This window comes from Balaenoptera physalus, assembly GCF_965194825.1.
Source record: "Balaenoptera physalus genome assembly, chromosome: 11".
Taxonomy (NCBI): Eukaryota; Metazoa; Chordata; class Mammalia; order Artiodactyla; family Balaenopteridae; genus Balaenoptera; species Balaenoptera physalus.
The window spans coordinates 41737321-41749045 of NC_138896.1; the positions used below are offsets into that span (position 1 = coordinate 41737321).

Sequence of the window (11725 nt, forward strand, 5' to 3'; positions counted from 1 at the left end):
GAAAAAATGTAATGAATCGATACTGTGTAACTTGTTTCCTGCAAGATGGAAGCTGTCATATCAAGACTAGATAATCAAATAGATAGTGATGGGATGTCAGAATTCCAAAGAGGTTGGGAGTTGTTGTTGGAGGTGGTCAAAGAATCTGTTCCCCCACAAGGCATGTGGCTTCCAGCCAGCAGAGCTCATAGTTCCTTCCCCTCTAATTCCCTCATCTATTTCCTGATGGCTTCTTACAATGTCTCAGTGTAACCAGGGGAATGTGGAGCCTAAGGTACTTCTGCTCACCCTTTTAACATCCATATAGTTACTTCTGCGATACACAGCAGGTTGTAAGGGTTGGATGTGCTGATTTGGTTCTTATCCTTTGAAAGTTTTAAAGTCACCTCTTCATCTTGTCTCAAATATTGAACCAGAGGTCAGAGTCCAGAACCTCTGACTCAGATGGTAAACTAGTGGGTTTTAAATAGGTACAGGAAGGGCACTGGATCTGGAATGAGATACTAAAAGTAAGGAAATGAGGGGAAAATTTGGATTCATTTAAAAGGAATAAAACATAAATAGAGTATTATTCAAGGGGGTTGAGAATGAAAAAAACTTGCTTTGGTCTCTGGTAAATGACAGGTTGGTCACCTCTCCTGCTGTGACTATGGCCCTGCTATACTATCCACACTCCTGCTGTAACTTCCAGGAGGTGGGACTCCATGAGTCGTGCACATCTCCAGAGTGCTTGGTCAGGGTGACACTGTAGGTACTAGGATGGTCAGTGCTATTGGCACTGAAAGGCCAAGAGCTGCCTTTGGTCAGATTAGACCAAGAACATTCAGGGGCACAGAGATATGGAAGCTGTTTTCTTTCCTAGAAGAGGATGATGCAGTAGATGACAGCAAGCATTTGGGTGAATCCCTGCATCTAGGCTTAGACGACGTTCATGCCACCTGGCAGGTAGGTGGGAAAAATTTCATTAGTCCCAAGTGTTCTTCCATCGCCCCACAACCAGACAGAGCCTTTTAGTTTTAAGACACAAGGGGGACCAACATTCCCAGTCCATTTGTGAATGACCCAGAGAATGAGGTAGGAGAAAGGAAGATGCCACATTTAATCCACCCTGGAGGAGTCCGTAAAGCCCCATTAGTATCTCAACTGCTTGGTCTAATTGAGGGGTGTGTGGTACAGTGTTCTTTTTCACCTGAAATGAATTGATTGGTTAGTGAATTGGCTGATTGACGGGCATTGGGGATCTAAACATGAAAATTATATGATCATACCACTTAAGGAGCTCAGAATTTAGTGGAGAATATGGAGAAATATTTATGATATTGTGTGATGAGGGCAACAATAAAGCAAGTCCAAGATAGAAGGAATCTTCTGGGCTTTGTGTTAGACAAAACGCCTCAGGGAGGCCCTCTTACCTGCAGGCTAGTATGGGCTCAACTCCAGCTCCAGCTCTTCTAAATGAGGCCTGATTCTAAAGATCACAGATTATCTCATATCTGGAGCCAGGCCCACTGTCTAAAATTTCCCTGTGGTTACCAAGTTACCGGTCTGGTCCCTACAGGCCCATTAATTATTATCCACCCCACGTGGCTGCTTCTGGAGCAGACACTGGACAGGTAGTGTTGGGAACAGTACAGCATGTGTTTGTCCCAAATAATCTTTGAAACAGGTCCGTTCCTAGTTTGGCCGCTGCTGGGGAACCAGCACCTTTGCTTCCTGATTTCTATTACACCCCTTCCTGCAGCCCTGTCTCCCAGGGCTGGCTGGACAAAGAGTTCAAAGGACAAGACACCAGGATGGGAGAGACCTGAAGCTCAACAAATGAGCAGTAAATACTCAGCACATCATAATCATGGATCATCTAAAAGCACATGAAAATAGATGACCCTGGAGGGCTGCAGTTATGTTGGGTAAATATGCTATCTCTGACTCTGAGTAGTTCTTTCTGTGCTAGTATTTGGGGAAAAACAATCCTTGCTACATGGAAAAGTATAAAAGACATTCTGTTGAGAAGATGAAAAACATGCTTCTGTTTTAGACAAAGCTTGTGACAGTTCAAGGATCGCTTATCTATTGGCCCAACTGAGCTTCAGTGGCTTAAAAATAAAATAAGAAAAATAAATACAGGTATTCTTGCCTTCTCATTCTACTTAAAGGCACATTTCCCAAGCTTTCCTTCTCCACTTGGAAATAGGAATTGAGAAATATTCAAGAGAGATCCTAGGTAAGACCACAGTTTCAATAACCTGAAGACAAATCCTGTTCTTAAAAGTAAACGCTTGGTTCTAAGAAGCTCTCTGAATACTGGGTAGCACTTAAGAAACTACAGTCGCTGGCTCAGATAACATAATAACATAAAAACTACCATGTATTAGGTGCTTATTATAGTCAGGCAAGCTTCTAAATGCCATATATATATATATATTCTCCTAGGACATAAAAGATTAGCAGCCCCTTCAGGTTCTGGTATATTCTAAGTTGGGTTAACCCAGAAACTGTCATGGAAAGACAGATTCAGCAAAAAGGCAACAGCCAATATAGTACATCGAAGTCCCTGTGGCTTAGTGGTAGAGATTGGACATTGTGCCCTTAGGGGAAAAATAATGAGGTCAGAGCGGACTGGGCTAGATCAGGTCTGGCACTTTCGACGCAGAGCCTGGATTCAAAGATGATCTGATGCGAAGCCAGGCAGACAGTTCAGCCGAGGCATTCATCCATAGGGTCCGGCCGGAAAGACAGTTTGGGTTGAGAATACGGGCACACCCGATCAAAGCCATAGGCCGGGGAGAGGGGTGTGGGAGCTGGGAGAGGAGCCTCAGCCCCCGGGACAGAATGGCAGGTGCTTTTTATAGAGCACTGGGTCTGAGGTGCTCTGGGGGGGGACCCCGTGAACGGCTCAGGGGTCTCCAGCACTGTTTGGGGATACCCTCCCATGGTTTGGTGACCCAAGCAAAGGAGGGGACAAAGTACAAGAATGACAGTAGCAGGGAGAAGTGCCAGATTTCATCCCAACACCAGAAAGTGGTTATCAACAAGCATAAGAAGAGGATTTTATCCCCTTGTCAACTGAAAAGAAGTGCACAACCTAAAAGTTGAGAATTATGTTTTATTTGGTGGACTTGCTGAGGACTTGAGCCCGGGAGGCAGCCTCTCAGATAGCCGTGAGGAACTGCTTCGAAGAGTAAAGGAGGAGCCGGGATATAGAGTTTTTGCAACAAAAACCAGGGAGTTGGTACATCAAAAGGTTACTGTTAATTAAAGAAAACCAGACATCTCAAGTTAAGGATTTTAGCACTTTTCCATGTATGGGAAGGTACAAGAGTCTGGGCTCACTGAAATCATTCCTTTGATGTGCACCTTAGCTATCTGGGGCCATTATCCTCCTTTTTTCCATCCTGAAGCCCCTCAGGGTGCACCGTTGGGCTTGGCTGCAGTGGCTGAGGGCTTGATGGCTGCAGCATCCTTGGTTTACTGATATGGCAGGCGGCATTCTTCATCCACACCCTGCTTCAAGCCCTAGAAGGCTATCCTAGACTGTGATTCAGTCTTCTTTTCTATCAGTTCTGGGATTCTGATTCTTTTTTTTTTTTTTTAATTTATTATTGATTTATGTCTGCGTTGGGTCTTCGTTGCTGCACGCAGGCTTTCTATGGTAGCGGCGAGCGGGAGCTACTCTTCTTTGAGGTGTGCGGGCTTCTCATTGTGGTGGCTTCTCTTGTTGCGGAGCACAGGCTCTAGGCACGCAGGCTTCAGTAGTTGTGGCTCGCGGGCTCTAGAGCGCAGGCTCAGTAGTTGTGGCGCACGGGCTTAGTTGCTCCGCGGCATGTGGGATCTTCCCGGACCAGGGCTTGAACCCGTGTCTCCTGCATTGGCAGGCGGATTTTTAACCACTGCGCCACCAGGGAAGTCCCTGGGATTCTGATTCTTAAAAGTATCTGCTTTTGGCATCCCTATTCTTATGATTGCTAGGGGTTTTTGGTTGTTTCAACCCTGCCTGGCTTGTACCAATAGGCACAAATTCCAAGTGTTTACCACTAAGCTCATAGGCTTGTTAAAGAAATGGCAGTGCCAAGAGGTTGCAAGTTACTACTGGTAATCCATGAGTAGGGTGTTGGTGCCTCGTGATATCCTTTAGTTCCTAATTCCCTAAATCTAAAGGATTGGCAAGCTTCTTCTGTTAAGGGCCAGATGGTAAATGTTTCAGGCTTTGCTGGCAACACCCAGTTCTGCCATGTAGTGTGAAGCAGCGATAGATAATAAAACAAATAGGGGTGGCTGTGTTTCAATAAAACTTTATTCACAAAACAGGCAGCTGTCAAATTGGCACGTGGGCCCCTATTTCTGACCCATGATATAAATAAACAGACAAAACAAACAGGTAAATAACTTTCATACTCTCCACAAGCAATTTTTTGTTATTGTTTTTTCCTAAAGGATGGGGAAGGGAGGAACCATTTTGCCTGCATGGAACTATGTCACTGTTGTTTCCCTTCGATCTTACATTTGTAATTTTGGAAGCTAATAGCCTTAAAGCAAACTTCATGTCTGCTTTTAAGATACAGAAGGGGCTGGAATATGTTATTCCAGGCTTTCTTTGAAGAGAGGGGCCCCATTTGCTACTTTCCCTCCCAGCTGGTGAAGTTCTTTGCACACAGCCAGCCTCTGGCAAGAGTGGAGGAACTTCTCTGAGGTGGCCTCTATTTTCTTTCTCCCATGTCATGCCCAACAATGACTAACTCAACAGCCTTTGTAATTTTACCTTCTGGGGTGACTTATCTACACAAAGAGTTAATAATAGATTTAGAGACAAGGCAAATACCATTTCTTCTAAAACTGAAAAAAATATCAAAACAGAACTCAAGTGAAAACTAGAAGAGAGTTATCCCTACCCAAATCAAGTCTGTTTGCCCTCCTCATATAAGGAATGAAGATACTAAAGCCAGTGGGCAGAACTTGATTGACTCTAAATTCTCTTTAGCAATTAGCAAACTCATCACCTGTTATTGTCTGCATTGCGTCCTCCCAAAAGAGATGTTGAAATCCTAAGCCCTGGTACTTGGGAATGTGACCTTATTTGGGATAAAGGTCTTTGGAGATGTAATCGAGGTAAGTTGAGGTCATTAAGGTGGCTCCAATCCAGCACCCTAAGGGAAGTTTGGACACAGACACACAGAGGAGAATGCCATGTGAAGCACAGGGACACATAGGGAGAAGACGGCCATGTGACAACAGAAGCAGAGTTTGGAGTCATGTAGCTACAAGCCAAGAAATGCCAAGGATGGCTGGTAACTTCCAGAAGCTGGGAGGGAAGCACGGATCAGGTGCTCCCTCGCAGCCCTCCAGAAGGAACCAACCTTGCTGGCACCTTGATTCTGGCCTTCTTGCTTCCAGAACTGTGAAAGAATAAATTTCTATTGTTATAAGCCACCGAATTTGTGGTCATTTGTTAAGCCCTAGAAAACTAGTCCAACACCCATGGACTGATGTAAACTAATAACTCAGATAAATTCTGTGCAGGCTTCCCCTCTGCTTATGTTTGTGAAACACCCTCTCTCTTCCTATTTAGATACCTCAGGAAAGGAATAAACTAATAATCCTGCATCAAATGCAACGGGCTACATTCTGGTTTTAGTTTTGATTTATCTTTCAGCTAAGCTGGGACTTTTAAAGCCAAATGGAAGTGAGCATTTTAATACTCTCCTCTTTTTGTTATGTGAATTCAGGGCCGAAGCCGAAGGCAGTTTGGCAAACAGTCAGCCACTGGTAGTATGACTGCAAAACCTGATATGTCAGCTATTGTCCTCCTGTATTTGCAGCGTCTTTGGGTGCCATGAACTCATGCAATATAACAAAGAAACGTATTGTCTAAACTCTTCTGAATATATGGCTCGTGTTCACATAACTCCTTTTGTCTTGGTCTGTGTCTGTCAGAGGGGAATTCTCTGGTGTCTTTGTTTTCCTGTAGAGCTTTCCCCTCTAATTTGATCTGTGTTTGATGACATGGATAGAAAGAGCACCGTGCACCTGGCATAGCAGGATCGCAACAAGCACTGCTGAGTCGTTCTGCAGTGCTCCCCGCTTCCCCGGGGGGCCCGCCGGAGTCAAAGGAAGGAAATTTCCCGGGAAGAAGAATCCTGATACCTAGCACTTACCGAGTGATTCCTCCACGCCAAAGATTCCTCTAGGTGCTGACAGCAGATAACTCTTTTCATCCCCACAGGCATTGTGTGAGGCAGGTGCCATTGGTGCCCTCACTCGACAGCCCGGGAATCTGAATTACAGGGGTGATAAGTAAAACTCGCTGATCACAAGAGCTGAACTGAGGAACCTGGGGCATCTGGCTGCAAAGTCTTAGCTTTCACCGTTACCCTGTTGGCTTCCTACCTGGGAAAAACTCCCCTCCTGGATCTGAATGTTGTAATGTTTTCCTCACTGAAAATAAGTGTCCTTATATCCTTTTCAGCTAATGCAAAATTTGGGTCTATGTACTTGCCCAAGGTTGCAGGATCATCTTTGCAGGAAGTGGACAGAATGAGACGGCCTCTCAGTCCAGCTGGAGGGATTCATGATTGGGTGTTTTTAAAGAGGTCTCTCGATCTTGGAATGACGAAGGCCATGTGGGCCCCATTTTTAAGCAGTTACATTTTCTCCAGCTAGGCCCACTCACCAGAAATACCACAACTTTCTAAAAATTAAATGTTTTATTTTTAAAAATCATGTTATTATATGATAAAATTAGTGACAGTGACTATTTGCAGGTCTCCTTATTTCCTTACAGAGCACACATTTGGCAGGGGGTGGTGGTCAGAGACCCAGGACAGAGAGGGCTAGGGTCCAGTGCCTTTTGGGGGAGCTCCTGCAGGCCAGCACCTCCTACTGTTGAAGTGGGCAAGAGGGAGGAGAACTAAGGGAAAGGATGGTCAGAAATGCTTCTAGGGCAGGGGTTCAATCCCATCCTCCCCAGTACCCCCTGTCAAGAAAAAAAATTGAACTCTTTTATCCTAAAATGACTTTCATAGATAATCTAACCTACTTATACAATCAGTATAATGCTCCACCTGAAACATAAAGAAAAAATAAAAGGAACATAAATGGAAATGAAATAGTTTGATGTTTATTGCTCAGGGCCCACTAGAGTAAAGTCATAGTGCTGTAGCCAAATGCTTGCACCTACGTGTGGAGTCTCTGCAAAGCCACATGGGCAAGGATGCACTGAATCGAGGGTGTGTATGTGACTCATGCACCCACCGCCTGTGGCCTTCACCACAGGAGCTGAGATCTTTGGTGGTGAGGAAGCCAAGTAAAGTCATTAGCAAGACAACCTACAATCATCCTCTGCTTTAAAAAAAAAGTTATCAACAAAGCAACATACAGTTTTCTTTCTAATTTAGTGGCATTACTGGTATATTCAGCCTATATCAAAACCAAGCAAAAAAATACTATGTGTTAATATGGAAAATAGGGTCGAGTCCTGAATCTGTCATCTTCCTGAATTAGTTCCACGGTTAAGCAGGATGTGGTGGATAAACAGCAAGTTCTCTGTAAAGCACAGAGAACTGTATTCAATATCCTATGATAAACCATTATGGAAAAGAATATGTAAAAAAAGAATATATATATATGTATAACTGAATCACTTTGCTGTACAGCAGTAATTAACACAACATTGTAAATCAACTATACTTAAATGTTAATTAATTAATTTAAAAAATAGGATATATAAACCATCATTATTAAATGACTTAAAAAATTTATTTATTTATTGGCTGCGTCGGGTCTTAGTTGCGGCACGCGGGATCTTTCGTTGCAGCGCGTGGGCTCTTTGCTTCGTTGCGGTGCGTGATCGGGCTTCTCTCTAGTTGTGGCACGCGGGTTTAGTTGCCCCGCTGCATGTGGGACCTTAGTTTCCCGACCAGGGATCAAACCAGCGTCCCCTGCATTGCAACATGGATTCTTAACCACTGGACCACCAGGGAAGTCCATTAAATGACTTTTAAAACATAATAAATATTGATAAAATAAAATTTTAAAAAGCAGGATGTGGGACTCTTCTTTGAGTTGTGGGACCTGCCTGTGTAGTCTACTTACCATATGCAACCTGCAAGTGTTGGGACGACTACCCCCTTAGATTTTCCCAACACCCTCCTGGGCTGTAATACTCCATCCAACGACCCTTAGGTGTGTGCTTGCTCAGTCACAGAGCCGCTCTGGTCCCCTTGTCCCCTCTGTCTGTCTCCTTCTTTCTCCCCTTCCTCCTCCAAGTCTCCCTCATCCTCTGTCCCTCTGCCTCCCTCTTCTTCATCTTACTTGTCCCTTATGTTCTCCCCCACTGGCTCTCCCTTCCCCATTTCCTCCCCCTTCATCAGGAGGAGGCCATGGCCTCCTTCTAGGAGTAGAGTTGAGGGCTTCTTGTCTCTCTTGGAGAATAGATCTCATAAGGCTGCCTCCTGCGGTCCTCCCAGCCCTGAGCCTCCTAACACTACTCTCTCTCTCTTTTTTCAATCCGCAAATTTTGATCTGTAATTTTAACTGTAAAGGTCAGAAAATACTGTCTGAGGAACACTGTGACATCAGAGCCTTAACCCTTTAATACAGTTTTCATATAAACTCTTAATCACCAAACAGTGGCTAAATATATTTGCTTAATTACGTATTTACTGGCACTGTGCCATGTGGTTTAATACACATTATTGGCTTTGATTTCCATGTTAACCCCATTATCTCAGGCTTCAGATAAAGACTGAGACTTTAGGAAATTAAATGATAGGCCAAGTTCGCGGATATCATAAACGACAGAGCTGGAACCTACACTTATGTACCAGGCAAGGGGTGCCAGGGAATGAATTCCCATCCTCAGGGAACTGGCTACCTGGTGCAGGACGGAAAACCTGCATAGGAAAAGAAGAGAATTTGACTGCTAGTATTTATTGGGTATTGCATGTGCCATCAAGTGTGTGCCACATGTGTTATCTTATTAATCCCTTTAATAACCCTGTAATGACCATGCCATTATTAGCGTGGCCACCATAGCTTCCCCCTTACAGATAAGGGACCAGAGGCAGAAAGGTGGCTAGAAAGTAGCAGGACGGAGATTCAGACTCAGGCAGGCTTCCTGGGGGCCTGGGTTCTTACCCACTTGTCTAAGCTGAGGAACCTATTTCTGGCATCTGGGATTAGGGAGGAGTGGCATTTGAGCTGAGCTTAGGGAGGAGAGGAATTTCCACAGGTGGAGATGGGGAAGGGTATTCTGTGCCCGGCATGTCTGGAGCAGAACAGAGCAGGGAGGTCCCCACAGCTGTGCGGACTACTGGGAGGAAGGTGGGAGCCTGGGCAGTCAGGCAGGCAGTGCTTTCTCCTTTATATTTTAGAGGCATGATTTACTATTTCCAGTTGAATATTGAAGAGAATGAACTTTACTGTTGAGCATTTGTAATTGGAATAAATATATCCTTATCTCTTCTGAATGGCTATTAAAATAATCTGTTAGGAAGCATCACAGCCATTCCTCCTTGGCGCTCTGGGCACCATATGTGTATAGGGATGGTCTGAAGGCAAGAGCTGGAGTTCAAGTCCAGATTCCACCCTATGACTTCATCTTCTTCATTCTTCTGCAAGTCTGGGGCAGTAACACGTGCCCCAGCCTATCCTGGAAAGACATTAGGAGGCCAAAGAGAGAACAGATGTGCAAAGCTTCAGAAGAACGGTGCTGTGGAACTCTAAGGAATCAAATATCTTTATTATTCTGATAAATCTGTTCTTTTAATACACGACAGTCATTCACATCAGCCACAGGCAACTCAGTACAGAAATGTTTGGACCTGGAGTAATCTGTAGAGTGCCCTGGTGTTTTCACATACGTGATCTAATTCCATCTTTACAATCATTTTACGAGGTAAGCAGGATGGTTATGATTAAGTGCCATTTTTTCAGAAACTGAGGCCCAAACCATTTGTTTAGTAGATGCTGGATTTAGGTATAAAACGCCAGTTTTCCAACTCTCAGTTTAGATTCCTTTCCAGAGATGATATTAGAGGCCATGAGGGGAAAACCCTTGCTAAATTTCTTGGCAAAATTCAAGAGAGGCAAGAGTATAGACTTTATAATGCTCTTTGAACGTAGTGCATGACCCACAGAAACACTGAATCCCTAAATCTTTTTAAAAATTCAGCTGGAAGTTTGCCTCTTTTGCTTTGACCCCTGCAGGTAGAATTTGCATGCCCTGTGGCGGTGCCATGAGGCTCTGCACACACCCTGGAGTTACACATATTGCATCATCCAACAATCACTTGTTTACACGTCTGTCTCCCAGCCTCTCCCTCACCACCCCCCGGCCCCCAGGGACAACCAGCCAAGGCCTAGTCATCTCGGATCTCCAGCACCTAGCAGGTTGCTAGATGTAACAACAGCTCAAGAAGTATCTTTAGGTTTTTCACAAAAGGCAAACTTGTTGACTGCATAACATTTAGAGACATTTAAACAGTAAAGAATATCCTAAACAAGATAAAGGTTAAAAAATGGAAAAGTAAGAAACAAATGCAAATGTCAAATCCTCTCATCTATGAATTAGTGATTATAAAAATATTATAGGACTAAGGTTAGCTGGGGGTGGTGTTGTCATTCGGGTCTGTGTGTGTGTTGTTTTTAAAAACAATCAAAAAGCTTTGTGGTAAGTATCAGCCTACTTTTATGGATTTCTAATAACAGCTCATAGGGTATAGAAATGATCTTTATTCTTTTGAATGTTTCCATCTGGTCATGTCGAAGTTCAATGATGGCTTAAGTGATAATAGACCTTTTACTTTATTTTAATTAGTTAATTAATTAATTTATTTTTTCTCTGCAACAAGAGAAGCCACCGCAATGAGAAGCCTGTGCACCGCAACAAAGAGTAGCCCCCCGCTTGCCACAACTAGAGAAAGCCCGCTCGCGTGCAGCAACGAAGACCCAATGCAGCCAAAAATAATAAATAAATAAATAAATAAATTAGACCTTTTATTTTAAACAAAATACAATATTTATATGACTTATTCTCTACAGGGTCCAGTGAAGTGGAAAAAATGTATGCATAAGAATTACATAACAACCACCTATATTTGAAAAACACTACCTTAGGAATTGTAATTTTATCAGCAGATGTAGCCTCAATTAAAAAATAGTAGTTAAACTAAAAACGGATGACTCAAAATGACTTTTTAAAAAAAAAATTAATAGCTACTTTATTTATTTATTTATTTATTTTATTTATGGCTGTGTTGGGTCTTCGTTGCTGTGCGAGGGCTTTCTCTAGTTGCGGCAAGCGGGGGCCACTCTTCATCGCGGTGCGCGGGCCTCTCACCATCGCGGCCCCTCCCGTTGCGGAGCACACGCTCCAGACGCGCAGGCTCAGTAGTTGTGGCTCACGGGCTTAGTTGCTCTGCGGCATGTGGGATCTTCCCAGACCAGGGCTCGAACCCATGTCCCCTGCATTGGCAGGCAGATTCTCAACCACTGCGCCACCAGGGAAGCCCTCAAAATGACTTTTAAAGAGAGAGAATGCAGGAAAATTTCCCGTGGCCATGGGTATGCAGGGGTCAGATGCCTTGAAAGCTGAATCAAACCTGCATGTGACCTGCATTCCAGACTCCTTAACCTTCCTCTTCCCCCAGGGACCTGATTGCTCAGGGGATGCACTGATCCTCTTGGACCTATGCCCAGGGCTGCTTGTTGAATAGAAGGGCATTAGGTCTCA

At 44.0% G+C, this 11725-nt stretch overlaps 1 long non-coding RNA gene across 3 annotated transcripts in view; it reads left to right on the top strand.

Moving 5' to 3' along the window:
• Nucleotides 1-11254, top strand: part of LOC309638411 — a 65050-nt gene extending 53796 nt beyond the window's left edge. Inside the window, exons 2-3 of one of the 3 annotated variants that reach the window (XR_014251101.1) lie at nucleotides 863-945; nucleotides 1742-11254. This is a non-coding gene — a long non-coding RNA (uncharacterized lncRNA). Of the gene's footprint in view, nucleotides 1-862 lie in introns of all 3 variants that reach the window. The other 2 variants (XR_014251102.1, XR_014251100.1) reach the window with 2 other exon arrangements.
• The last annotated feature ends 471 nt before the right edge of the window (nucleotides 11255-11725 follow it).